The 27,624-nt window shown below is 46.2% G+C and overlaps 1 protein-coding gene and 1 long non-coding RNA gene across 4 annotated transcripts in view; one reads left to right on the forward strand and one right to left on the reverse strand.

Moving 5' to 3' along the window:
• The window catches only part of PFKFB3 (6-phosphofructo-2-kinase/fructose-2,6-biphosphatase 3), a 74,755-nt gene that overhangs the window by 35,163 nt on the left and 11,968 nt on the right, over positions 1-27,624 (reverse strand). The gene's annotated exons all lie outside the window — the stretch shown is intronic.
• On the forward strand, positions 1,443-20,776 carry LOC122456933. Its single transcript, XR_006276111.1, has 4 exons — positions 1,443-1,882; positions 2,081-4,138; positions 12,162-12,285; positions 20,714-20,776. It is a non-coding gene; the product is annotated as an uncharacterized LOC122456933 (long non-coding RNA).

Here is a 27,624-nt window from a genome sequence, read left to right on the forward strand (position 1 = left end):
GTACCAAGGAAGTGAAACCTGACTGAATTAAAATCAGATTCCCCTTTCAATTAGGCTACATAATAATTAGTGGCCAAGATTTCCCAAAACGGGAGCCTAAAGTTAGGTTCATACTTAGGCACCTAAGTGACCTGATTTTCAAAGGTGTGAGCACCCAGCTACACCCGCTGAGTCAAATTGAGGATATGTTCATTGGCGTTTATGCAGCACTCAGATGCTACGGTGGTGGGGTCACCTAAGTAAACAGAACATAAGGAAAAGCACTAGGTGCTGTAAAACAGCTTCTATCTAAAGTGCAGTGGTAAAAAGCACAGCTTCTCATACACCAACACGCTTATCACGCCGCTTCCCCAATTCCGGGGCCATGAGTTATTTTGTTAATTCCCTTTTATGAGGGTGCAAGACTGGAAGTCACTTAGCAGTGGCCATCTGTGTATTACTCAGGCGGCCCATCACGCAGTGTTCCCTGCATGTCACCCAAGGTGAGGGATGCCTCTATCAAACAAAAAGGAAAAAAGCCAGTTCTCTGTGGACCGCAGAGCCAGAGGGAATGGACAGGATCTGGCTGTAAAGAAAGATTCAGAGGAAGGAATACTAACAACAAAAGGCATTATGGGATATTCAGGAAAGAAAGAATCCTGTGATTTGGACCCAAAAGGCTTCCTGTCCATTGGTCAGCCAAATCCCACCATTTAAAAAATGGTGCTACTAAAGGACCTAGCTAGAGATTGATCTAGGTGGCGCTTTACCTGCAAGGAGGCTACATCCCTTTAGGATTTGCCATGCTGCTGCTCCAGAAATAAAGTTACCGTGCACAGGATTCTTATCCTTCATCAGTTCATATACAACACTACAGTCGTTTTGTACTGCAGCAGCTAAGGCCCTGTATTTTGGAAATTCCATCTATCCATCCAGGGGATTATATAGTCTTCATCACTATAGCACTGAGTGCTTCCAAGATCAGGGCTAGAGGTACTTGGGCAGAGCTGTGCAGGGTCCAAAACTGGAGTAGCAGAGGGTGTTGTGGGTGAGGATATATGTGCATTGACAGAGTTTGGGGAGTGGGTGGGATACTTGCATAGCATCTCCAAATAGCAAGCAAGGAACTAGCATGCACTAGACTAGAGTGAGTTGTGCTATCAGGAGAAACAAATGTACCTACTTTTTAAATTAAACAAGCATATTTGCATTTAAAAAGTAGCCTAAACAAGGCAAGAATCAAAAGAGAAAAACAAGGACCTCTTGTCAACCATAGACAGCAGGACCTGGAATTACAGTACACTACCACCATTTCCATTAGATATCTCCCTTTGCTGGCTTTAGGAATTTAAAATTCAGCATGTGAAATTGGCTTTTGGCTGCAAAGTCTCTACACAAGAGCACTTCCGGTGTTGTTGTTGTTATTTTGTGTGTGTGTGGGGGGGGGGAAGTCTCTATTTTCACTTAAGGGGGGGAGAATTCTATGCATGATATTTTGGTGGATTTCAGATGATTTTTAGTTACTATCAGATTCTACCAACATTACTCACATTGAGTAATACCTTCTCCTTCAAATAGCCCCAATGAAATCGGCACAGTTAAGCATGGCAGAATTAGACCCTGGATAAACCAGGGTTCCTAGCCCTGTTGGAGAGAGAGGGAATTGGAAATGCCTTTAAATAGCTCTGGGCCAGTAACCTTTTAGTTCTGATCTCCTCAGTAATAATCTCTCTCCTTCTTTCTCTTTTTATGTAAGGATGCTCTTGTCCTGTGGATTATTACTACAATAAAATGCTCTGTGCCTGATTTTTTTCAATCCCTATGGCAGCTCTGGACAACAATTCACGTTAAAATTAATGAGAACTGAATGTCAAATGCCCTTTTGAAAATCTTAGCAAAATCAGTAAGAGCTACTTGACTGCTCAGCACTTTTGATAATCAAGCCACTAATGTAGGTGCCTAAATATGGTCTTAGATGGCTTTGATTTAGGTGCCAAACTCCCACTGAATTTCAGTTCTCTGGGCTCCTTTAAAAACTGAGGTTTGTGTTTTCAAAGTCTTGGCCTATGTGTTTAATTCTTTTTTGTTTCTCTGCTGTTAGATACATGAGCGTCTGGCACCAAATCCCACATGTGTGTGTGCCCCAAGCCTTCTGGACGCATGAGTCAGGCTCTAAACATAGCAGCTGCTGGGCCTTGTGTCTCTGATGGGTCAGCCCAAAGCCACAGAGCTAAATGCTCTAGACTTTTGGAAGAATCTGGGCCTGAATTTTGCAGTTTGGGCCCATTTTCGGTAAAAATCTCTCCTATTAATATCCACTGTACAGAAATAAAGATTAACAGTGATTTATTTTTGAGAATGCTGGCTTCCAAAGGACATGACTCCTATTCTTATTCCCAAAGAAACTTATGGTGGAAGCTTATGTCACATCCATGTTTCCTGGTCTGAAGTTTGGAGAGGAAATCAGATTCACTTCTCCATGATGTGGCACAAAAAGTGCAGCGTATAGACTGCAGAGGAACAGACTGCAGACTCTGGGTCTGTCAGAGCAATCTGATGATAATATGCAAAATCTCACTGAGTCAGAAAGGGACATGACATATTTATCATTACAATATCTCTGGACTTAGCATGCATGCCAGATGATGTCAGTGCGTATTGAGAGTATTATTCAAAAGATGCCCAAAGCTTAATGGCTCGAATGGCCCATATCACACTCCAAAAAGAGCTACTTCCAGGCCAATGAGGAGAGTTACAAGAAAAATAGTGGGCATTCACTGGTAGCTACACTGGGATGTAACTACAGATTCAGCACACGGATCACTTGATTATTACCTGTTCTGTTCATTCCCTCTGAAGCACCTGGCATAGGCCACTGTCTGAAGACAGGACACTGGGCTAGATGGACCTTCGGTCTGACCCAGTATGGCCGTTCTTATGTTGTTCTTATTGGGAATTATGTCAGATGCTGTTATAAAATATTGTACCTAAAACCACTGTACATTCCCCCTGGAACACACGGGAAATGACTGAAAGCAATGTAATGAAGTTGCAGGAAAAGAAGGCAGGGTTTCAGCTTTTTAAAGTTGATGACAAAGGCATGATCTGAATACAGGCCAAGGAGCCAGGACCTGAGGTCTACTTCAACAAAGTACTTAAGAGTGTGCTTAAAATTAAACACACACTTATGTACTACTGAAGTCTTAAGCAGCTGCTTAGGTGCTTGGCTGAATTGGTGTCCAAGGTCCAGATCCTCAAAGCTATTTAGGTACTTAAAATCTTTTGAAGATCTGGGCCTAAATTCCTGAGCTCTAATAACAACTCACCTTGTGGCCTTGGAGAGTCACCTATCCTCTGTAGGGCCTGAACTTGCTGAGGTCAGTGGGAGTTTTGCCACTGACCTCAATGAGAAGAGGATGGGGGTTGAGCGTGCCTCAGTTTCCTGATCTATAAAAAGTGCATAACTTATTACCTATCACCTAATGTTCATAAATAATCATCAAGGTGCTAAATGTTTTATATCACAATAGTAATAAAGGTGTCTTTTGTTCCATTTCTGTAACAAATGAACCAGTGTTTCCAGTACATACATACATGTATGTATGGTTCAGTTTCTTAAAAAAAAAAAAAAAAAAAAGCATTCAGACCCTTTGGAAACCCAGAACTTGTCTGCCACCTCCTATGAGAATCTGGGACTTTCAAAAGCATAATGAGAGACTATGGCCATTTCATTGTCTTGGGACCTGTCTATGAAGCTATTTTCACTCCCAACAATTCTCTCTTGCTGGACTTTGGAAAAACCTGTGAAAAATCACAGATGGGAAAATTTTGTGGAGTAGGAGGTTTTGCGCACATTGGGAAATATTTGCATTAGGGTTTGCAAAATAGTGGAAGTCCGCAAGGAAACCAGCACTCTGCATTAGCGAATCATACCCATCCCACGAGCCAGGTTGGTACAAGTGGATGGCATGTATAGGAGATATAAATTGTCTCCTCTTAGATTCCTTCTCTTTCCCTGCCAAACCTTCATGTTTCTCTGTCTTGTTTGTTTCTCCAACATTCTCAGATTTTAAGGCCAGAAGGAACTGTTAGATCATCCAGTCTGTCCTCATCCATCACACAGGCCAGAGAAATTCACCCAGTGATTCCTACAGTAGAGGTAATGGTTCTGCCATCTTCTCCATTTTTAGCCCTGTATTTCCACTGGATTTCTCTCTTTCCTACTCCTTGCCTTTCCCCTCTCAGCCTTTGCTCTTTTTAGCCCATGTTCTATTAAAATAGATGTTGAACCCATTAACTTTTGAACTACAGTCAAACCCACCAGGCTTAAGTTGGCACAAAATCAGGCAATTTCATGGAGTTTAAGGCCAGAAGAGACTATAGATCATCCAGTCTGACCTCCTGTATATATATCACAGGCCACTCAACTTACCTAAAAAGAAAAGGAGTACTTGTGGCACCTTAGAAACTAACAAATTTATTTGAGCATAAAGTGATGAAGTGAGCTGTAGCTCACAGAAGCTTATGCTCAAATACATTTGTTAGTCTCTAAGGTGCCACAAGTACTCCTTTTCTTTTTGCGGATACAGACTAGCACGGCTGCTACTCTGAAACCTGTCAATTTACCTAGTTACCCCTGTGTTGAGCCCAATAACTGGGGTTAGACTAAAACATTTCAGTCCTCAGGATCCTAATTTGTTGTGTGCCACACAGAGAGAACACAGAGACCAATAGTGTCAGTTATTTAAAAGAGGATGACAAAATTCTAATTAGACAGGCCAAAAAAGAATCTGAAGAGCAACTAGGAAAAGAGACACAAAAATTAACAGTAATTTTTTTTTTTAAAGCACACCAGAAGCAGGAAGACTGCCAGGCAATCAGTGGGGAAGGTGGACAATTGAGGTGCTAAAAGAGCACTCAAGGAAGGCAAGGCTGTTGAAGAGAAGCAAAATCAATGAATTCTTTGTATCAGTCTTCACTGCAGAGGATGTGAGGGAGATTCCCACACTGGAGCCATTCATTTTGGATGATAAATCAAAGGCGTCAGTAGAGGAGGTTTTGAAATAAATTGATAAATGAAACAGTAAAATCACCAGGACCAGCTGATGTTCACCCCGAGTTCTGCAGAAACTCAAATATGAAATTGCAAAACTAACTGTGGTATGTAACCTATCGCTTAAATCAGCCGCTGTACCATGAGATTAATAAGACTGGGACAGTTCAGCTTAGAAAAGAGATAACTGGGGGGGGATGGTAGAGGTCTATAAGATCATGAATGGTACAGAGCAAGTGAATAGGGAAATGTTATTTACCTTTCTCATAACACAAGAACCAGGGGTCACCCAGTGAAATTAATAGGCAGCAGGTTTAAAACAAACTTAAGAAAATACTTCTTCATACAAACACACAGTCAACGTGTGGAACTCATTGCCCGAGGATGTTGTGAAGGCCAACAGTATATCTGGGTTAAAAAAGAATTAGATAAGTTCATGGAGGATAGGTCCATCAGTGGCTATTAGCCAGGATGATTAGGGATGCAGCCCAATGCTCTAGGTGTCCCTAAACCTCTGACTGTCAGAAGCGGAGACTGGATAACAAGGGATGGATCTTGATAATTGCCCTGTTGTGTTCATTTCCTCTGAAGCATCTGGCACTGGCTGCTGTTGGAAGATGGACCATTGGTCTGATCCAGTATGGCCGGTCTTATGAGATTCCTCCAATGCCAGAGGCCCCTGCAGGGGCAGGGAATTGATTAAGTCAGATATGCTCAGATGATTCTAGCAAACTACCTGCTCCCCACACAATAAAGGAAGGTGAAAAAAACCCCAAGATCTCTGTCAATCTGACCCCTTCCTGGCAGAATTCCTTCCTGACCCCACATCTGGCAGAATTTTCCCAGACCTAATACAAACTATTTTAAAATAAATACTACAACAGAGCATATAGTTGAGCCTGACAGAGCCCAGCCACAAATTCAGAGTAAAATTATGTTCTCCTGCCAGGGGTCTCTGGAGATGATGGGTCTTGATAGGTCACTATAGATAAGCACTACCATTTAACTACCCCTGATTTTTAAAGTCAGTAAATAGATTTGGAAATATTCCTTGTATACCACTCTACAATACTTAGGGTCTCTTTTCATGGTGCTGCAGTCCAGCCATCGCAATGCTACAAAGTGTGAGAGTGTGCACAGGTGAAAGCCAGGTGCAAAGATCATGAGCCAAATCCTTGGTTATGGCCAAAATGCACACCGTGGGTGCTGTGCAAAGCTAGCCTAAATGTCCCCTTGGTCCTGACCCTGGTGCTCTGTGCATTGTGATACAGTAGCTCAAGGGATGCACTAGTCTTTAACTGCCACATAGGCCTGAAAACCATGCTCCCCCTTCACGGCCATGCCTCCTTCTGCCACTCTGCGGTGGCTGAGCAAAAGCAGACAAACCTCTGATTTGGATCTATGCCCTTGCACTGGTGTGATCTTCCCTGGGCCAGGCTATGCTAGACTCTGGGAGTGATTCTATGGATTTCAGTGGGACTACCGGAGGATGAAGGTGCTATACTCAGTGAGTAAGGGTGACCGATTTGGGGCCCTGAGAGAGCCAAAGAAGGACATCATGCTAAAACACACAATTGCAGCACCAAAGCACTCGCTGTTCCAGTTTTGTAACGCACATCAGGTTGAATGACAAATCTGACCAAGCGAAATTCCTTCCTTCCCCATTAAAAAAAAAATTCTATCCATTATGAGAAATGATGAGACACTAGAATAGTAGCCGAGCAGTTGGCCCACTGCTGAGCAATACATTCAGAGTCAAACTTTAGCCTTCCTTAAAGCCAGTGGAGCAGTTTGATGGAGTCCGATTTATTGGGCTTGGAGGCAGAGTAACTTCTGCTGCTAAAGGAAGTCCCCGTGCACTGGAGAGGAATGGTTGCCATAACAGTACAAGCAGCTCGGTTCAAACACTGCCCTGGGAAGCTTGTCCTCCAATTTCTAAATAGTCCAAATCTGCCACTTCACTGCTGAGAAACAGGGAAAAGTCACTAACTGCACAGGACCCACAAAAACTGGGATGTGAATTTTTCCTACCAACTCTATGAGCAGCGGCTAAGCATTGTTACTTTCCAGGGGATGGCTTAGGGGTCTAAGAATCAGGCTTGGAGCATCTAATCTCATTGGGAACTGCCTGTTCTGTTCCTGGCAAGAGCAGCTCAGCCCTACATCATTCAGTGATAGAGAAGTTGAGCTCCCTGCAGTTTATTCTTTATTTATTCTTATGTTCTTATTCTGGGTGTAGTTTTCAGATGAGATGCTCAAAAACAGGGGCCTTGCCTGTACATGAAATTCAACTATTTTGTAAGCATGGGAGTTTGCACCAGTGTTTAGGTAAAATATTTAACACTGAGGACTAAATACCAGAGTATTTTTGCCAGCATGAGGGTTTGTTTAATAATACAAAAAGAAAAGGAGTACTTGTGGCACCTTAGAGACTAACAAATTTATTTATTTGTTTGTTAAATAAATTTGTTAGTCTCTAAGGTGCCACAAGTACTCCTTTTCTTTTTGCGAATACAGACTAACATGGCTGCTACTCTGAAATCTTTAGTAATACAGGCTATCCTGGTGCCTTGCAGTAGAAGCCAGTGCGCAAGATTCAGGAATAATAGTCGTTTCCAATCACACAAAAGTTGACATCTGCAGGGCACTTTAGAGACAAACTCAATGGGTGAAATCCTGGCTCTATGGAAGTCAATGGGAGTTCTGCCACTGGGACCAAGATTTCACCCTATGACCTCAAAACTCCCCTGCAAGAAGGCAGGTAGTTATTATTATCCCTGTTTTAGAGAGGGGAAACAGACATGGAGAGATTTAAGCGAACATTTTCAAGATTGGGAGTCTGAAATAGGCATCTTCATCCATATTTTAGGCACCAAACTACAGGGGCCCAATTACCAGAGGTCCCAATGATATCATGCTCCTGGCCAGATGTCCATGGGAGCTGGAGGGCTCAAAGTCAGGCCATTTATTTAGGTGCTTAACTTGAGGCACCTCTAACAGAAAATGAAGGGCTTAGTGAGTTGTCCAAGGACACAAAGCAAACCAGCACCAGGCAAAAAACTCAGGAGTTGCTGCGTCTCCGCACTTTGCTAAACCCACTAGAATATTTAGAAAAAAGAAAAGGAGTATTTGTGGCACCTTAGAGACTAACAAATTTATTAGAGCATAAGCTTTCGTGAGCTACAGCTCACTTCATCGGATGCATGAGCTGTAGCTCACGAAAGCTTATGCTCTAATAAATTTGTTAGTCTCTAAGGTGCCACAAGTACTCCTTTTCTTTTTGCGAATACAGACTAACACGGCTGCTACTATGAAACCTAGAATATTTAGAGGTATCTTTCCATTTAAGAAACATGATTGTCGAGGGTTGTGAAGATAATATGCATTTGTCATTGCTCTTAAATGACTCAGTCTGAGGTACTCAATTACTGCTCTATGGAAGCCTTCCAGATAGCAGGCTTATAAACCACAGATTTAACCCATTGACTACTGGTCCTCCAAGCTGCCATAATTCCATAGAAATCAGTGGAATGCTGGGACATCACTGGCCCATTTGGCCATCTGACAAACATGTTTCACTGGATAGAATGAGCCCCTAGCACCAGTTAAGTCATTTAAAAGGTACACACTGAGTCTTGCCTCAATTTCTGTGGAAAAAGTCTTAAATGATGGAGGGTCAGCTGCACACATCCATCTGAAGCCAGCATTTAGAGTATTATAACAGGACCATTTCTCAACACCAAAAGGCCTCCAGGAAGCATATGAAAGAAGTTTATGCAATGTACTCTGAAAGTTCCTGCATGCACAAATCTAACACTAGGCAAAACCAAAGCACGTGAGGCCATATAGCAAACTGCTACGTCCTGAAGTAACTGACTGTGGCAAGCATAGCTCTTCAGTCTCACATGCGTAGAAAGTAAAGATGGGGCCTCAGCATGTTTCAAGCTGGGGAATTTGATCCAGTCCTTTATAGAAATAGAAGCTGGATGCAAAGTTCAAGTCTGGATCCAAACATCAACATTCAGGAGGCATTCAGCTCAATCTCTGATATACATGGTCTTACACCTGCAGTTCTCAGGCACCTGTAGCTGTACCAGCATGGATTGGGCCTTTAAGATTTCGTAACTAGATTCTATTCCCAGGTCTCCCATTCACTCACTGTGACGTTAGCTAGGGCCTTAGCTACACTTACACGTTATACCGCAATAAAGCTGGCCAGAGCGCTCTAACTCACTCCCCATCCACACTGGCAAGGCACGTAGAGCGCTCTGACTCCCTGGCTAGAGCGCTGCTGATACTCCACCTCCCGCAGAGGAATAAGGTTTGCTGCGGATTGGGTGAGATGCTACAGCATCAGTGTGAACGAGGAGTTACTTTACAGTGCTCTGATTGCCCTCCAGAAAGGTCCCATAATCCCATTAACTGAAGTGGCCTCTCTTGTCTTTGTGGTGAACTCCGGCAGGAATGTGGAAGTTGCCTTTTCAATGTGGAAGTTGCCTTTTCAAAGCTCTGTTTGGGAGTGCCTGCTGCTTATCAGCTCCGAGAAAAAAACAAACAGCTAATGTTTGCTTTGAGTGAGTGAGAGAGAGGCGGGGGAGGAGGGTCTGTACTTACAAGACAGCGTGCTGACACACTCTCAGCACCCCAAAAAACCACTATCTCTCCCCCTACATACACACAACACACTCCACCCAACCCTCCCCATTTGAAAAGCACATTGCAGCCACTTGAACGGGGGGGGGGGGGGATAGCTGCCCATAATGCACCGCTGCCAATGCCGCTGCAAGTGCTGCAAATGTGGCCACGCCAGTGCGCTTTCAGCTGTCAGCGTGGACAGACTGCAGTGCTTTCCCTACTGCGCTGTACGAAGGCTGGTTTAACCCAAAGCGCTCTACATCTGCGAGTGTAGCCAAGCCCTAGGTCACTTAATCACTATTAGATTTGCATCTTCTTTACTGGAACAATGGGAACAATAATCCTTTACCTCACAAGGGTACATTTGGAGAATTAGAGTTTGTAAAGCAATCTGAGATCTCAGATTGCAGATGTGATGATCCAGATTCACAGCTAGTGAAAATGACCACTCAAGTCAAGAGTGCTATTCAGACTTACATCAGCTAGGAACCTGGCCCTTTAAGAGCAGGATATTATTATTAGTCATGCAGTTTTAATAACATGGCCCCAATGGCTTCTTTTAGGATCAGATTCTTGCACCTTTAAACTCAGCCTAACTAAGAACCTGATCCACAGCCCATTGAAGTTAGTGGCCTACAGATCAAGCCCTACTACCTCACACTGTTGTTAGTCCCATTCATTTTAAAGGGGCTAATTGTGCTACTCAGCCTGAGAAAGGGTGGCAGAATCTCACCCTTAGAACGCTAGTTACTCCATTATCCAACGGTCCTCACTGGTAGGAAGCATTTTCCACTCTCTCATTTACATTTACCTTTCATTCAGCTCAGGTTCCATTGCCTCAGTTATCCCATCACTGCCATGTGGGAAAGCTGAGGCTGTCTTTTTCAACCCAGCCACTTTCTTGGGCCTAATTTATCCGGTGATGTCACAAGCCAATGGCCGTGACAGCCCCACTGCTACCATGGGAACTACATGAACTTACTACATGAACTCAACTTGGGGACTTCATGGAATAGCAGAGTTAGAGAGGCAGGAGCTTCTCTTTAGACTAAAACCACTTCAATAATCAACAAAGATGAAAAAGGAAATAGATATTTTTAGTCAAATCAGCTGTGGTTTAAAGTTTGCCTGCAAGCAGCTGGTTTAAGCAATGAAGCAAACACAAGAGGAAGAAAAAGCGGCGTTTGTTATTATTATTGATTGGGGATGCTGGGCTTTTAAGCAGCACAAGACCTCGAACCAATTGTAGGTCTAGGAACCATGAACTCCCGAGTTCTAACTCCAGCATCACCTCTGGCTGTGTGTGCATAAACTTGGGCAAGTTACTTAAACTCTCTGGGCCCGATTTTCCATTGAAATGGTGAGTTTACTGGAATGGTGAGATTACACCCGAGGGTGTAAACTACACAAGCTGCAACACACTGACGAAACAGATGTGTGCCTCAGTTTCCCCACTCATAAAATGGGTGTAATACTTAGCTAATGGAATCACTCAGTTAAAAATCAGTGTTTGCAAAAAGCTTTGAAATACAAAGCACTGTGTAAGTGTTAATGATTACAAAGCTGCTATGCTGATGGGACTTTAGAACAGTGTGTAATTCTACAGTAAGCATAGGCATACAGTGGGTGCACTGAGAATTCCTATAATTTTGAAGGATCAGACTAAAACTCTTTATTCCTAGATTTTAAGACCAGAAGGGACTGTTTTGATCTACTGTTCTGACTTGCATAATGCAAGCCATAGATCTCACCCAGTGATTCTTGCCTGGAGCCCATCACTTCTGATTGAAGACTGGTTCAGTCTAAACTTAACTGGCTCTCTCCAAGCGATAGTCCCTAACTCTGTAATGGTGACATCTGCTAGAAATGACAGAATCTTCCAAAACGGCAGAGTGTTCTTAAGGGCAGACTGTCAGAGGGGAACACGAGTCCAAATAATCAGAGATCATACATACCATCATTCAATGCCATATGCATCATTCAATGCATCCGATGAAGTGAGCTGTAGCTCACGAAAGCTTATGCTCTAATAAATTTGTTACTCTCTAAGGTGCCACAAGTACTCCTTTTCTTTTTGCGAATACAGACTAACACGGCTGCTACTCTGATACATACCACCTTGTGTCTCTGAATTGGCTCTACCCATCCTGTGCCATTTCATTCTCCAAAATGCTGGCTCATTTAGGGAGGCAAAGTTAATCATTTCTCACCATTTGCATTTCAAAACAAAGTAGGTGCTGTCAAGAGATTGCTGATCCCCTGGCAACCAGTTACTTCCCAGCCCCTTGTATGTATAGAGGGAAAGCACTGGTACCACATTAACAATGCCAGAGCCTGAACTCCTGGGCTTACCCCCCAGAACAGGTACAGCCCAGGCAGCAGCAGGGTAGGCTTCCCCCACCCCAGTCCACCAATGTGCCTCAGCCCTGACCTGGAGGCACCACTTCCAGACATGAAAGGGGAGGTCCGATTCAATCCTTGGCCTCTCTTTTAGTGCCAGCTGTGAGCTGTGTTCACCGGGAACTAGACTGCGACAGTTCGTTTTACAAGGATTCCTGACAGCCCTCAACCTTCCTAGTCTCACCAACGGCCCCTGTCATGCTGCATTCTCCAAGCAGGTAACATTCACGAATTACGCCTCACAACAGCTTAGAGTTACAATTCCCTTTTTTCAGATGGGCAGGTATGAGGCCAGGTTCCCCTCTCCTCCATACTCACCAGCTATAAGGGCCAATGATGTGGGGCGGGGGGGAAGAGGGGAGAGGAGCAGGCAGGGGATAGAGGTTTGGGGGGAAGAAGTGGTGCGGGAGCGGGACCTTGGGGAAGGGGCAGTGTGAGGGCAGGACCTCAGGAAGAAAGGGTGGAGCCGGGGGCAGGGCCATAGTTCAAGCACCTGTGGCCCCCCTCCCCCATTTTTAGGGAACTTCTGCTGCTCCTGTATGAGGTACAGATGGATAAGGTACAGAGAAGTGAGCCAACTTGCCCAAGTCCATAGAGTAAGTGAATATCAAAGCTGGGCATAAAATCCAAGAGTCCTGACTGTCAGAACTGCTTGATCATACTCTTGCTCTCCTTATCAGGTGGCAATGACTTTTGGATACTACTGGCTAGGGCTAGATGGATCAATAAGCTAGAGATGAAAAGCTCCGTATGCCAGTATCTCTCATGCAATTGAGATCCCAACCAACTTCTTTTAGAAGTGGAGATGGGATTGAATCTAGATGCCACTGGATGTTAACATAGCTATTTCCAGTTGAAGTCTGCCAGATGTAATCTTTCAGAACCTCAGTTGTTTTTAATCAGCTTTCCTAGCCAATTTCTGGGGAAGAAATCAGATAAAACTAATCACTGGAATGCAAAAGTTGAATAATAATGTTTCCCCCACTAGCAGCTGATTGAATTTTCCTTAATACAGGGCAGAGATTTAAAGTAAAGTAATTTAAACTCTTAACACGAACAAGCTGTTTTTAATTTGTGTATTTCATTTAATGAATTTACTCCATTCACTAAGGGGAGAGCTGGCTGGAAAATGGGGAGAAAACTGTACAAAAATATTCATACTATTTTATTTCTACTTTTCACATTTTCCAACCCACCCTAATTAATGTTAACAAGAAACGTCTCTGAAATTATGAGACAAGATAAACAATATTTAGTGCTTCATGTTAACATATTTTCCCAAAGGCGTTTACATTCCCTCATCCCATAATGACATACTTAATAGCTATTTGGAAAAAAAATCATTTGGATGTTTACCTGCTATGGTCTGGGGTTTATTATGTTACAGTGAGTCAGAACCCTGAGTACTTTGAAACTTCAGTTGTTAGTGTGTTGCACATTACTTGGCATTTCAGAGCAATAGTGGAGATAGAATTCCCATTCCCTTGCTCAAAAAAAAAAAAAAAAAAAAAAAGGCCCCTGTCACTTGAGCTAAAGATGTGTCCTTTTTAGAAAATTAGAAGTATCGGGTCTATAACATGCAGTTGAGCAGAGCAGGTTCCATAACATATATGGCAGTGGTGCATGCACATGCTGTTCCGTTCATTACAATATTTACTGATATACTGTTAAGCTGGACTGGGAAAATTCACACCATTTTTATTGCTATGGTTCCAGTTTTGCTGACTATAAAACTGAACAAGTAAATCATAGAATCATAGAACGGGAAGGGACCTCGAGAGGTCATCTAGTCCAGTCCTCTGCACTCATGGCAGGACTAAGTATTATCTGACCATCCCTAACAGGTGTTTGTCCAACCTGCTCTTAAAAATCCCCAACGATGGAGATTCCACAACCTCCCTAGGCAATTTATTCCAGTGCTTAACCACCCTGACAGTTAGGAAGTTTTTCCTAATGCCCAATCTAAACCGTCCGTGATGCAATTTAAGCTCATTGCTTCTTGTCCTGTCCTCAGAGGTTAAGGAGAACAATTTTTCTCCCTCCTCCTTGTAGAAACCTTTTATGTCCCCTCTCAGTCTTCTCTTCTCCAGACTAAACAAACCCAATTTTTTCAATCTTCCCTCACAGATTATGTTTTCTAGACCTTTAAACATTTTTGTTGCTCTTCTCTGGACTCTCTCCAATTTGTCCACATCTTTTCTGAAATGTGATAACTGGAGTATTGTGTCCAATTCTGGGCAAGGCCTAATCAGTGCGGAGGAGAGCTGAAGAATTACTTCCTGTGTCTTGCTTACAATACTCCTGCTAATACAGCCCAGAATGATCTTTGCTTTTTTTGCATCATATTTAGTTTGTGATCCACTGTGACCCCCAGATCCCTTGCTGCAGTACTCCTTCCTAGGCAGTCATTTCCCATTTTGTATGTGTGCAACTGATTGTTCCTTCCTAACTGGAGGACTTTGCATTTGTCCTTATTGAATTTCACCCTAATTTACTTCAGACCATTTCTCCAGTTTGTCCAGATCATTTTGAAGTTAATGCTATTCTCCAATTCTCATGCATTGATATACTGATTGCAGGCAGGAAGGCTGAAAGTTTCTCTTCCCCATCCCTCAAAACAAAACCTTAGAGTCCAGAGGGTACAGCACAGTCTGCAACTTCATTTCTACAAAAGCTGATGTCACAATTGTCGTTTACTTGTTTTGGTCTCATGGCTTTGCTCCCATGGATGCCACCACAAGAGGAACCGTTTCACATTTCAGAGTCCTGCGATTTGCCAGGAACACTTGCTGACTCAAAACAACTGTTTAAGAACAGTCTGAGTCAACAGGAGATCTGAAGATCCTTATACAGTGTCCCATTCAATGTCTGCTGGCAATTCCCTAATAAACAATTTCCAGGGTCATACCCATGGCAGGACATTCCTTAGCTTGATCAGTGTGATGATCAGTTCTAAGGCAAAGATTTTCCAAGGCACCTAAGAGACAGGAGCTGGACATTTAACTTCCACTGAGAGCCAGTGGGAGTTTGCTGCCTATCTCCTTTAGGCACCTTGGAAAAAATCTCAGCCCTTTATGCCATAGAGATTTTACTGAGGAAAGCATGGAACATTTCCTGCTAATATATAGCTAGGACTTTGGCTGAGCTCAGACTTCCTATGCAGAGCTGCACTCTACATGGCAGCAGGGTGGAGGGTGTTGTTCAGACTGACACTGGATGTTCTACAAGTTCAGCTTCAGCAGACGCGACACTGTGATATCATCCCAACACTACTGTTCCAACATTACCCGCAAGAGCCCATGCCCAGAGTTTGGGTGGCAGGGTAGAGATGGCAGCTTTCCCCCTGCTCTTGCTGCCAGGACTGTGGGGGTGGACTCCTGGAACATGGGCTCATGTCATGCCACTAACAATGCAGCTCAGGGTGGGTTCATTGAACTTAATGACTACAGCCAGACCCCACTTTCTTCTCTGGGGTCCCCTAGCCCCTGTGTGAAAGCTGATCTCAGCAAGGACATTTGTCTTCATATGTGAGAAGGAGAGGCATAGCCAGGACTCTTGCAGGGGCTGTCATACATGCATCCGAGTCACATATGGTGCATACATGCCACAGCATTTGCAAAAGAAATGGAGTAAGGCTAGCAGAGGCTGAGGTCTCATTTGCCAGGACTCACACATTATAAAGGCTCATGTGCTACTCCTGGGGGAATTCTGCACCACTGCGCAATGCAGAATTTCGCAGAATTCCCTGTTTCCCCTGCAAAATTTCTGGCCATCAGTAGGGGGCTGCTGGACTCTGCAGAGCCCAGCTCACGATGAGTGGAGCACCCAGCCTGGCAGGGCTGGAGGCTGTACACTCTTTGATCCTCATTCTCCCGGGACGGGACAGAGCCTAGGAGACCCAGCTCTGGCAAAGGGTGAGGAAGGGCAGGGCCACACCACACCATATCCCCCCCCGGGACAGTAAAGAAGTTGGGGGGAATAAAGGCTTGGGAGGGGGTGTCTGGTATCTGGGCCAGGGGCTGCCCCGTGTTCGGGCTCTGTGGGAAGGGGGGTGCTGGTGTCTGCCCCACGGCTGGGCTCTGTGGGGCGGGGGTTGCTGGTGTCTGAATGGGGGCTGCTCCATGGCTGGGCTCTGTGGGGAAGGAGTGGGACTGATGTCTGGGCTGGGGGCTGCCTCACAGGACTCTGTGGGGAGGGGGATGCCGGTGTCTGGGGGGTGCCCCGCAGCATTGTCCATCCAGCCCTCATGAGGGCCCTGAAATAACAAATTAGCATGTGCCTAGGATACAGGGCGTCGTGTGACAAACAGATTTCCATTTCAGTATATCGAACACTTATGCAAAGGAGCACCACGTAAACAGTAGTAGTTGTAAGAATCAAAAATCTCTCTACTGCATCCTCTAAACTTAAGCACAGCCAAGATCATGGAAAATTTTCGCTAGCATCAAACCCAAGACTTAAAGGAGGGGCACCTTAAAGGAACACTTTACCTCCAATGGTATGGTAGTCTTTTCTAAAATGAATTTTGCACTGGTGCAAAGTGCTGACCTGACATCCTCCATTCATCTCCAGAATTAGACCCACCTGGCAGCAACAGAACCAGCCTCCCCCATGCTGTCCCCTCTTGATGCATGTCTGCCCGCTGCCCCAGTGGGAGCACCTCCAGAGGGGAGAGGATAATCAGCCTCCACAGCCCAGACCAGTCCTTGACTCTTTTGACAAGGCTGCTAACTAATGTCATGCTTTGTCTGAGGAACTGGACGGACAGGCAACTCATTTCACATAGGCCTCTGTCATACAGAATGACCGTCTGTCACTACCCACACCAGGGCTGGATTCAAATGGGCAACCAAGAGATTAAAACTATTAGTAATAACTTTTGCTTATACCAGATGCAGGAAGTTAGGCAGCCACAGCAGCATCAGCTATGCAGGGTCAGCATGAAAACATCAGGGCTGATGTACTTTTTACTCTCCAAGGTTTTGTTGGTGCCCAGCAACAGCTCCAATTCAGCAATCAGCAGTCAGCCATCGGTGCAGCTACACCCTCGCTGACAGCTTATTTTAGATACAGTACTTATATGGCCCCCCATTACCCTAGTATCTGTCTCATCATCTTCACAACGTGTCCTCACAACACCCCTGAAAGGCAATGCAATGTCATTATCCCCATTGCCCAAATGGGCAACTGGGGCCCAGAGAAGCTAAGTGACTTGCCCAAGGCTGCACAGAAAGACTGTGACAGAGGAGGGAATTAAACCCAACTCTCCCGAGTTGCAAGTTAGTGCTCTAACCACTTGGCAATCCTACCTCGAAGCACAGAAAATGGCAAGCCAGAGTTTGCACCAACTGAACTAATCAGGCCTTACCCATGCTTCAAACAGAGGGAAAGCCCTGATGACTTTAGCCAAAGCAAACTCTCACTTTCCTGAATGGGGGCTATTTCCAAGCCCTGAAAATGTCATTTTGGATGTACTTTGCAACACTCGAAGGACAGCAGCAGTTTAGAAGAAAGTCACTGCTGAAGCCTGGAACCTTGAAAAATCTATATGTTTTCTCCCTCAAGTGCTAGCAAAACATTAATGCACCAGGGAGTTCATTCTCCTCTTGTTTACCACCCGCAGCTGTTCCCAAGGTTTCTTAGAATCAGTTTTCAAGCACATGAGGCAGGGAAGCAGCAACAATAACTGTTCATGACCCTTTCACATGTCCAGGGAGGAGAACAGCTTTAGCAGAGCTATTAACAGAGCTGGGGGTGGGACAGAGAGGAGAGCCCAACAGCATTTCCTCCAGTGTTGCACATGTGAAGAGGGCATGCACAGCCAGTGCTGTGATTGAAGTGCTCACATGGCCGAGAAGGAGAGCTCCCCAAGCAGCCCCGGCTGTTTACCTACATACTAAAACGATTTTATTTCTCGGGATGCAGATGCAGGGTCCTGTCAGGCGCCAAGCAGAGGAACTTTCCCAGAACTGTGAGGCTTTCACCTGCCTCGCTGCTGCAAAAATCCCCCATTAAAGGCTCACTCCAGTTCCAGTTTGATAAACAAGTTTACAACAAGCTACCCAGGGAGTGGGGAGGCACTGAGAAAAGGGTGGGTTTCACATTTCAGCTGCTGACTGGCCACTCCAGTGGTATATGGCAAAAAGAAAAGGAGTACTTGTGGCACCTTAGAGACTAACAAATTTATTTGAGCATAAGCTTTCGTGAGCTACAGCTCACTTCATCCAATGAAGTACTCCTTTTCTTTTTGCAAATACAAACTAACACTGCTGCTACTCTAAAACCAGTGGTATATAGGAACCGCTTAACCCCTTCAGTGCTGCCTCCAGGGCCTGCTGCAGCCTGGATAGTGCCCTGTACCCAGGGAGCCTGCCCCACGCTCACCTTTAAAAGGCCTGTCATATGCCAAGGGTCAGAGGTCACCTGAGCAGAACATACCTGGCCCTGGTTTCTATCAGGAGTTTGATTTTTGAAGCTCTGCATTGCAGTATTCATTAGTAACGGGACAGGCTGTATGGGGTTGTAGTTTGGGCAGGGGACTGCGAGCCCCAGGTCTGGGTTCTCCACATGGCTGAGGCGCTGTAGGGCCTTTAGTACGGTGCTTGGTCTGTATATTTCCCATCCCACACGAACAAGGAAGTGTTTTTTCTGCTTCTTGTCTTGACATTATGGGTATGTCTCCACTGCATTATAAAGATGGTTCTTTGGGACCCAGTCTTGTGATTTCAGGCATTTCCAAGCCCGTGCTCGGTTGTCCACATTGCATTGTAAAACCCAGGTTTACAATTGCTGGACCTGGCCCTCACAACTGTGCGAACGTCCATACTGCAGTAAACAGACCTTCTGACATAGGTCTGTGGCATGACCTGTGTCCATACTGCAAAGTGACAGCGCTTGGACCAGATCTAAACATGACTTCGGCTCTCACCCACCCTCCCAGTAGGGTCTGCAGGCCTGAGTCCAGAAGGGTTCCTGGCCCGAGTCAGACTGATTTCTGCATGGACAGAAGAGGCTTGGGGGCTCAAACCTGAGTCTGAGCCCAGGTTTACAGTGCAGCGTAGACATAACCTAGAAGTTCAGAGTTGCCCATCCCTGGAAGGATCTCATATAAGAGCGGTGGAATAAGGAAACTACATATGCCGTGGAAGTGAAACGCCATTCAGTGAGGGGGAGGAGATTTGGAGTCAAACTGCTTAAAATGCTTGGATTCCATTTCCTTGTTTTCACCAGTTCCACTATCACCCCGAAGGAAAACGCTCCTTGTGAAAAAGAGTCAACACGGCCTCTGCAACGAAGGTGGGAGAGAGTTAACAGTGCTCATCCCCTAATCAACACAAGGGCCTCTAAAAAGCAAGAGGCCACACAAAAAATCTGAAGACTTGGCATTTGAGGTTTAAGTGAAGAAACAAGCAGCAAGGGGCAGCAGAGTCTAATGGCCAGGGATGCCAAAGAGGGCCCGGGCTTCTGGTCCTGGCTCTGCCACTGAGCTGCTGTGCAACCATGGGCAAGTCACTTCCTCTCTGTGTCTCTCTGTTTCCCCACCCACCTGTTGCCTGCCTTGGCTATTCAGACTGGAAACTCATTGAAGCCAGCGCTGTATCTCATTACATGTCCGTACAGCAACCAACACAATGTCATCCTAATCTTAGGTGGGGCCTCTGTGTGCTACCGTCATACCAATAATCAAACCCATAGGTGCCGACTCCGTGGGTGCTCCAGGGCTGGAGCACCCACGGGGAAAAATTGACAGCTGCGTGCCCCACCCCAGGTCACCTCCGCCTCCTCCCCTGAGCGCACCGCCACGTCCTGCTTCTCCCCCCTCCCTCCCAGCGCTTGCGCTGCGAAACAGCTGTTTTGTGCGGCAAGCACTGGGAGGGACGGGGGAGGAGGAGGAACGCGACACCCTCGGGGAAGAGGCAGGGCCTGGGTGGGGATTTGAGGTGGGGTCAGGAATGGAGGGCACAAGCACCCACCGGTGCCAAGGAAAGTTGGCGCCTGTGATAGAACCCCCCTCACAGTCAGGCCTTCTTTATACAACATAAAAGATCTTATAAGCACCTCCTCCCATGCCCCTCAGCGGGCCGCTTTCAACAGCAAAACCTTGAATGCACTTGCCGAGTAACAGGCAGAGCCCAGGTCCCTCCTAGTGACTCAGCAGCTCCAGTGTCTCAGATTTAGAGACAGTTTCTGGGTTTGTGCCTTCTAAAGAATCCATGGCTCATGGAGAGACAAAGTAATGGGGGATGGAGAGGAAGTTAACAGCAGCTACCATGATGGGACTCAGGGCGTTATCATGAACTCTGCCCCAGTTATGGCCAATCTGCCACAAGCTGGGTTTTATGCTGCCCTCTCTCCCACTTCTCAAACCCCATCTGCTTCTCAAAATAACCAGCCAGAAGGTTGTGCAGATGAGACCAGAACCACGTACAGGCAGTGTGATCTAGCACTGGGCAGGGACTCAGGTGACCTGGGTGCTATTTGCAGCTCTGGCCTGCTGGGTGACCTTGGGCAAGTCATGTCCCTTCTCTGTCCCTCAGTTTCCCCATTTTACAGATGGGGGGATAAGGATACCAACCTCCTTAAAAATGTGTTTTGAGCTCTGCTAATGAAAAGCATGATGTAAGAGCTAGGTATTAATTATTATAGGGATATGGCAGCTCAGCACACATGGCATCACCACCACATGGCCAGTCAGTGCAACACATGGTGGTTGGACTAGATGATCTCCTGAGGTCCCTTCCAACCCTGTGATTCTGTGATTCCAGCTGCCCTGCAATCCAATGATCAAAGGAGAGGATGCCCAGAAAGCAGCCCTGCCCCCTGACTCAGGCAGGCAACCAACCGTGAACTCCACCATCCAGCACAACAGACCTGCCCTGGGGAGTTAGGCATCAGGGGCCTCATGGTGAGGGCAGGGGAGGCAAGGCAATAGGAGATGCTGCAGCTAGGGAGCAAGATGGAGCTTCCCAGAGGGCGTGATTGGAAGGGGGAGTACCAGGCTGGAGCTTCATGGAGTTATCCAGGAGGGGAGGGACTGGGTAGTGCTGGAAAACCAACGGACTGAAATTAACTGGCATCCCCTGCAGGCAATTCACTCACACCCTCAGCCAGCACTGGAGAAGCAGCCACCATATGAGTAGCTGATTTCTCCCTGCCAAGACCGCTATGAATTTCCATGCCACCTGTGCTGGTTATTTTCTGCCAGATTAAGACACCCAGCAACCACACTAAACAACAGCATCTTCCACCTGGCTCCTGCTTCGCCGCTGAAGTAAGGCAAGGAGGGGACTCTGGAGCCGACCTGGACAGCGCATGCAGAGGTACTGTACGTCTGCTACAAAATGACAGCAAATCAGCAAGGTAAACTAAGTCTGACAGGACAGCAACGTATTGACATGCAGTATCAAATCCCACTGTTTGTGCCCTGTCTGCATATGGGAGTGCATTCACCAGGTCTGGAATGTGTGTGGGATCTGCGGGAAGACTGGATCAGAGGCATGACAGAACGATCCCATCAATCAGCGGCTCACTCAGTTCCTGTCAGCAGCAGGAAACCCAGCCAGCAAGAGCCACCAACAGCAGCAGCAGGAAATAAACAGCAATAGCCAGCTACTATTGTTGCTGACGGATAGCAGGGAGGGAGAAGCTGCAGAAAACAAGAAACAGTTGTGAAGGTGAAAAGAGGAATTGGATGTTTATATGGATAGCCAGAATATCCAGCATTATAATAGCTACTGCTAACAAAAAGAGGGAGAGAAAACCTCAAGCTTTCGGGTTTAAACCAAACTCTGTTAGAGATTAGGATGAGACCTTCATGGAGGGCAGATTATCCCACATGTGCCAAGTGCGGGGTTGCTTGCACCTTCCTCTGAATCAGCTGGGGTTGGCCACTGTCAGAGACACTGGACTAGATGGACCGTGGGTCTGACACAGCCTGGCAGTTCCTACCAATGGGTAAATTTCCACCCGTTGGCTTCAGAAGCAGCAGCTGGAGATTCAGGAGAAGAGTGGTAAATCCACAGAGGGACACAAAGGAAAGAAAGTCAGAGGGAGAGGGAATGGAAACAAACTGCCCAGAGAAAGAAGAAATCTAAAGGAGGTGGAGAGGTTGACAAAAGAACGGAGGAAAAGAACTCAAAGATGTGGTGAAGGGAGAAAGGGAAACCACCACTAGAGGGAGACAAATCACTAGAAGGGGCTTCAATGCAGATCGACGTGAAGAAACATCCATCCATCTCTCTGCCACACAAAACACACCACTATCAACCCCCTTCTTGGCAGTCTCAGAGAAGTTTAGGATGGAATGGACCAAGGACAATGGGCCCCAATCGGGCTTCAGGGAGTAGTGGGGGGAGTTTATCTGTGCTGCCCCATCTGAGCATTAACAGAAGTTTCAGAGTCTAGGGTTTCACATCTAAATTCTCATGGAAAAAAACAAAGGAAAGTGAGAAAAGAAGATAATTAAAAAAAACCCTTCAGGGTCAGAAAGGAGAAGAGGTTTAATGCTCCCAAGTGAGCAGCACTGGGAAGGCCAGAATAGCATTTGCATCTTCATGATCCATCTTAGACTCAGCAACACTGAAAAAAAAACCAGCCCAACAGTTAAGATCCATCTCTTCAGTGCCAGTAATTTCTGAAATACAGATGCCAGACCTATCAGATTGCACACACTGAACATAACAGGATAGACAGAGAAAAAAAAGGCAGCAGAATTTAGCAACTGTGGTCTAGTGGTTAGAATAGGGAGCTGGGAGCCAGGAATTCCAGAGTCCTGATCCTAGATGTTACTGACTTCTGTGGCCTTGGGTAAGTCACTTAAACTCTCTGTGCCTCAGTTTTCCCTCATCTGTGAACTCAAGCTAATAAGCCTTCCCTTCCTCACAGGGGATTTGTAAGACTAATTGAACTAATGTTTGTAAAAAATTTGAAGATAAGAAATGCAGAGTATTATTACATATTTAAAATTACTGTCCAGGGACTTAGTAACTCAAACATACAATCTATGAAATCCTCCAATGCTGATCTGCTAGACTGAGTGCCTAGCATTCCTAGGGGAAAAAAAGGAAAAAGACAAAGGGATGGAGGGAACAAAAACTACTCACTGATTTGTGATAAGCTCACTGTCTGGTCAGCTGGTGCATGTCAGACAGATGCCATAGGGTTAGAAATACCATAGATAGCTAAAATAGACCTGTATTGTCTGTCTATGTAGATCAGGGATCAGCAACCTTTGGCACGTCGCCCATCAGGGAAATCCGCTGGTGGGCCGAGACAGTTTGTTTACCTGCAGCGTCCGCAGGTTTGGCCAATTGCAGCTTCCGCTTGCCGTGGTTCACCGTTCCAGGCCAATGGGGGCTGCAGGAAGCGGCGACCAGCACATCCCTCAGCCCATGCCGCGTTCCACAGCCCCCATTGGCCTGGAACAGCGAACCACAGCCAGCGAGAGCTGCGATCGGCTGAACCTGCAGACGCTGCAGGTAAACAAACTGTCCGACCTACCAGCAGATTTCCCTGATGGGCCATGTGCCAAAGGTTGCTGATCCCTGATGTAGATTATGTATTCCTTGGTGCAGTCACCATCTTTCCTCTATATTCTGTACATAGGACACTCATTCCATAAACGAATAAGCTCACTGAGGTCTCAAGCAATTCAAATCATACTCTCAGAGGTGCTGAATGGGATTTGACATCCCTGTAAATAGCTATCTGCTCAGAATCAAACATGTCCCCTACTCATCTTGGCCTGTCCTGAACTTCACACCCAATAGCTTTGCTGGAAAAACAAAGACGACTATGATGAACCAGCAGGTACAACCCTGCAGATGTTACCAGTGTTTGTAGCACAAAGAATTGAGGTGCCCAGATTCTGTACCTTCAGTAATGTTCCCTATTTGACAGTGCACACTAGAGTCACAGTCACCTTTACGGATTATTAGCAGTATGGCTAGGGCAGCTAGACACTCCAACCAGGATTGGAGTCCCACTGTGCTAGGGGCTGTACACACACATTGTTAGTGAGTCCTGCCCTGGCAAGCTTCCAGTCTCGTCAGACAAGGCAAACCACCAAAGGGTGGGAGGAGAAAGTGAGGCCTGGAGAGGGGAAGGGACATGTCTAAGGTTACATGGCCACGAACAGAATCCAGGGTCTCTGGATCCCAATCCAGTGCTCTACCCACTACACCACACTGCCTTTCTACTTAAACCACCCACAAGTGTCCCATGGCAGATAGCACACTCAGTGAGGCTAGCATGGGATTAGACAAGGGAACAAACTATTCTGAGAGGCGTTAGTGACTGAGATTCACTGGAGTGGGTCAAGCTCAGGGCTCTCAAGATGGCACTGTTTAAAATGACCGAGATTAAACCAGAGGCTTTCTGACCTCCCTCTTGTGAGGCATGCTGAGTTTGGAAGGGGGAAGCCATCGGAGCACGCCCAAGAAAGGTGCTTGACCTACGCAGCAGGCTGGCTCAGGGGAGGCCCTGGCTCAGTGCAGGCGGCTGCATTCCTCATCACCACTGTTCCAGTCTGTGCTGCCCCCTAGTGACTGCTGCCAACAGCAGCTGAGGTCTGGCCTCCCTCCTTTGGGTGCTGCTGGGCCTGAATCCTAGCACTCCAGGGGTTCCCCCAGACTCTCCAGCCCTCTTCCTGCTTTGGTGGGACAGGGAGGAAGTAGCTCCCTGAGTCACCTTCTTCCTGTAGCTCACCTGAGCCAGGCAGGCCAGAGTTTTACCCCAGATATCTCAATGAAGCCCCAAAGTCCTTCCATAGAAGCATGAGAGACATTAAAAATAAACCCCAAACAAGGGAGTCTCAGTCTAGAGAAGAAAAGGAGTACCCGTGGCACCTTAGAGACTAACAAATTTATTAGAGCATAAGCTTTCGTGAGCTACAGCAGCTCACGAAAGCTTATGCTCTAATAAATTTGTTAGTCTCTAAGGTGCCACGGGTACTCCTTTGCTTTTTGCGAATACAGACTAACACGGCTGCTACTCTGAAATCAGTCTAGAGAGGAGTGAAATGTGGCCGGTCTGAGAACCTCCAAAGCGTGAAGCGGGATTTGAATGCAAACGGAGCGTGCGTCACCCAAATGTCATACAGCAGGGGCCCCAGCGACATGATCAAGCGCTGACAGCTGCTATCTTTTAAATCCTCCCCCATACTCCCTCTAAAATCATGTGCTCCTTTTCTTTTATGCTAATCCACCTCTGGAGGCATGCTGCAGGTGAAGAGGCGTGGGAGCCTTTCCTTTGTCAGGCTCCTTTAAAGGCTGGCTGCATATCTACTCATGAGGCAAGGATGAATCAGAGCCCAAATGTTTACATGACAACCATCTGCCTCTAGGGACTTGTGCCCGATTTCCAGCCCCCCCTCTGCTGCAGCAGTGAATGCTCAGGGAGAAGCCTCTTATCTCTGGACCTGTGGTATGGTTTGTTATAGGTTAAGAAAAAGGTATTTCAATAGATCCATCTTCCAAATGAATTAATGCAAGTAAATCACCATCCAGCTATCAAGCCACAAAGCCTATGTCTACCCTATAATCACAGGGCAATTGCAGCTCGGGTATAATCACAGGGTAATTGCAGCTCGGGTAGGCATCCCTCAGCTTGCTTTCACCTCACTGGCTCCGGTTCTGGAGTGGTGAAGCCACGACAGCATGCGCTTCAGCACAAGCTGTACAAACCGGCCCAGGACCCGGGATAATTACTCACAAGGCCAGCCCAAGCTCCCCCCTCACTGCTCCTCACAAGAGCTAGCTAGAATAAAGCTATTTAGGGGATAGTTGCTACTGAGCTGTAGCATGCCCTCCAAGTTTACTGGGGGATTCTTTCAGACGGGCAGCTCACAACTGCACAGGATTCCCCCACAAGGGCCAGGCTAGGAAAGAACAAGCCTGTCTTATAAATGGCTCAGCTCACCTTTCCCCTCAGTGATTACCAGATTCCAAGACAGCATAAGGCACAGCTAAGAAACATAAGATTTTAATGGTCCATAAAGTTTGGCAGGGGCTAGGGAGGGCAGGGGCCGGCCTAGGACATAAAACTACTTTGGCCATGAATCTTTTACGGTAAAGATTCGTTTATGAATAGCTTCTAAAAGCTAAATTAATAGTTAGAAATATTATGTGTGTTATACATGGTTATAAGAACATCTGTGGAAGGTGCTACAGAAGATGGATAGAAGCAACCTATTGCTATGTGAGAGTCTATTAAAACATCCTAATAATTCATTAATCCTTTATAGCCATCCTTGATATAAAGGGCAACCGCTACTTTTAACTCATTTTTTTAATGGACTTGATTTCCATCTGATGGTGTCCCTATAGCTCAAGGTGTCTCCCAACGACCTTTTTGGGATACATATACACACAGCAATTGCTTCAGCCATTACTGAAGTGCAGCCACGTCCATGATGGAACATAGTCGCTGTTTATCACACAGTAGCACCACACGACAATCTGCAAGAGCCTGCTAATGGCCATTGGATGGTACTGCCTTTGGGACAAACGACCTAAAGGACCTGTGTCGTGCTACCAAGACCCTGAGTTATCCAGCCCCTTTCCCATGTTTCCTTAACATCTCATGGCTCATGACACTGATGAATGTAACCAGTGTAGGCTGAGTCCCCTCTTACTACAGCAAGGTGGGAAGCCTATGGAAGTTAGCAGCGCTCAGCACATCGGAGTCAGGCCCTGAATAGCTGGTGCCCTACCCCTACTCGAGAGCTGGTCCAACACAGGCTTAACCCCACAGCAGCACTCTCACAGAAAGAGGCTGCAGAGGGCTATGAGTGTGCAGACCTTCCCAAGGAAGAGTTGAGGGAGAAGGCAGTGGATGGGAGGGAAAGGAATCCTCCTCTCTGGGCTGCCCACTTAGTTTTGTTTCCACACTGGGAAAGATAAGGCCTCCCCTGAAAGGGGTGAGGGTAGGCAGGGTGTTACTCGCTACCTGTCACCAAGCAAACAGCTGCAAGGAAGTAACTGGCACAATCAGGAGGTGGGAGGAAAGGGGACTTTCCAGCCTGTGATCACTGAGTTCGGTGGATAATCTTTCAGGATACATATTTATTAAAGGCAAGATGATGCTGGGGGTGAAGCCCCAAGCCTGTGACTTAGGAGAGCTAGGATCTATGTCTGGCTTTGCCACGGGTTTCCTGCATCCTGTGGGACGCTGAGCATTCATCACCCATCCCATTCCTGGAAGGGTGCCACCCAGGGCACAGTCACATCCCAGGATCCTGTTCTTGTGGGACTCAGTTTCCTCATCTGTAAGTCACTGACCTCCCAGGGGTGTTAGGAGCTTAATTCATTAGCATTCGTACACCCATGTAAGCTCCCTCGATGGAAAATGCTACACCAGTGCAAAATATTATTAAAAGCTGACATTCGAAGCACAGGATGATCTGGATATTTAAAACAATGGCATATGAGTCTACATATGGTTGTGTCCCGCAGAGCTTTACAACCAAACAAAACATCAAACTGGAATATAGCCAAAGACACATCTGGCCATTGTAGTAGTAAAGATCTAAAGAAGTTGCTTCTCCACGTGGGCACCAA

The sequence above is a fragment of the Dermochelys coriacea genome, chromosome 1 (genome assembly GCF_009764565.3).
Source record: "Dermochelys coriacea isolate rDerCor1 chromosome 1, rDerCor1.pri.v4, whole genome shotgun sequence".
Taxonomy (NCBI): Eukaryota; Metazoa; Chordata; order Testudines; family Dermochelyidae; genus Dermochelys; species Dermochelys coriacea.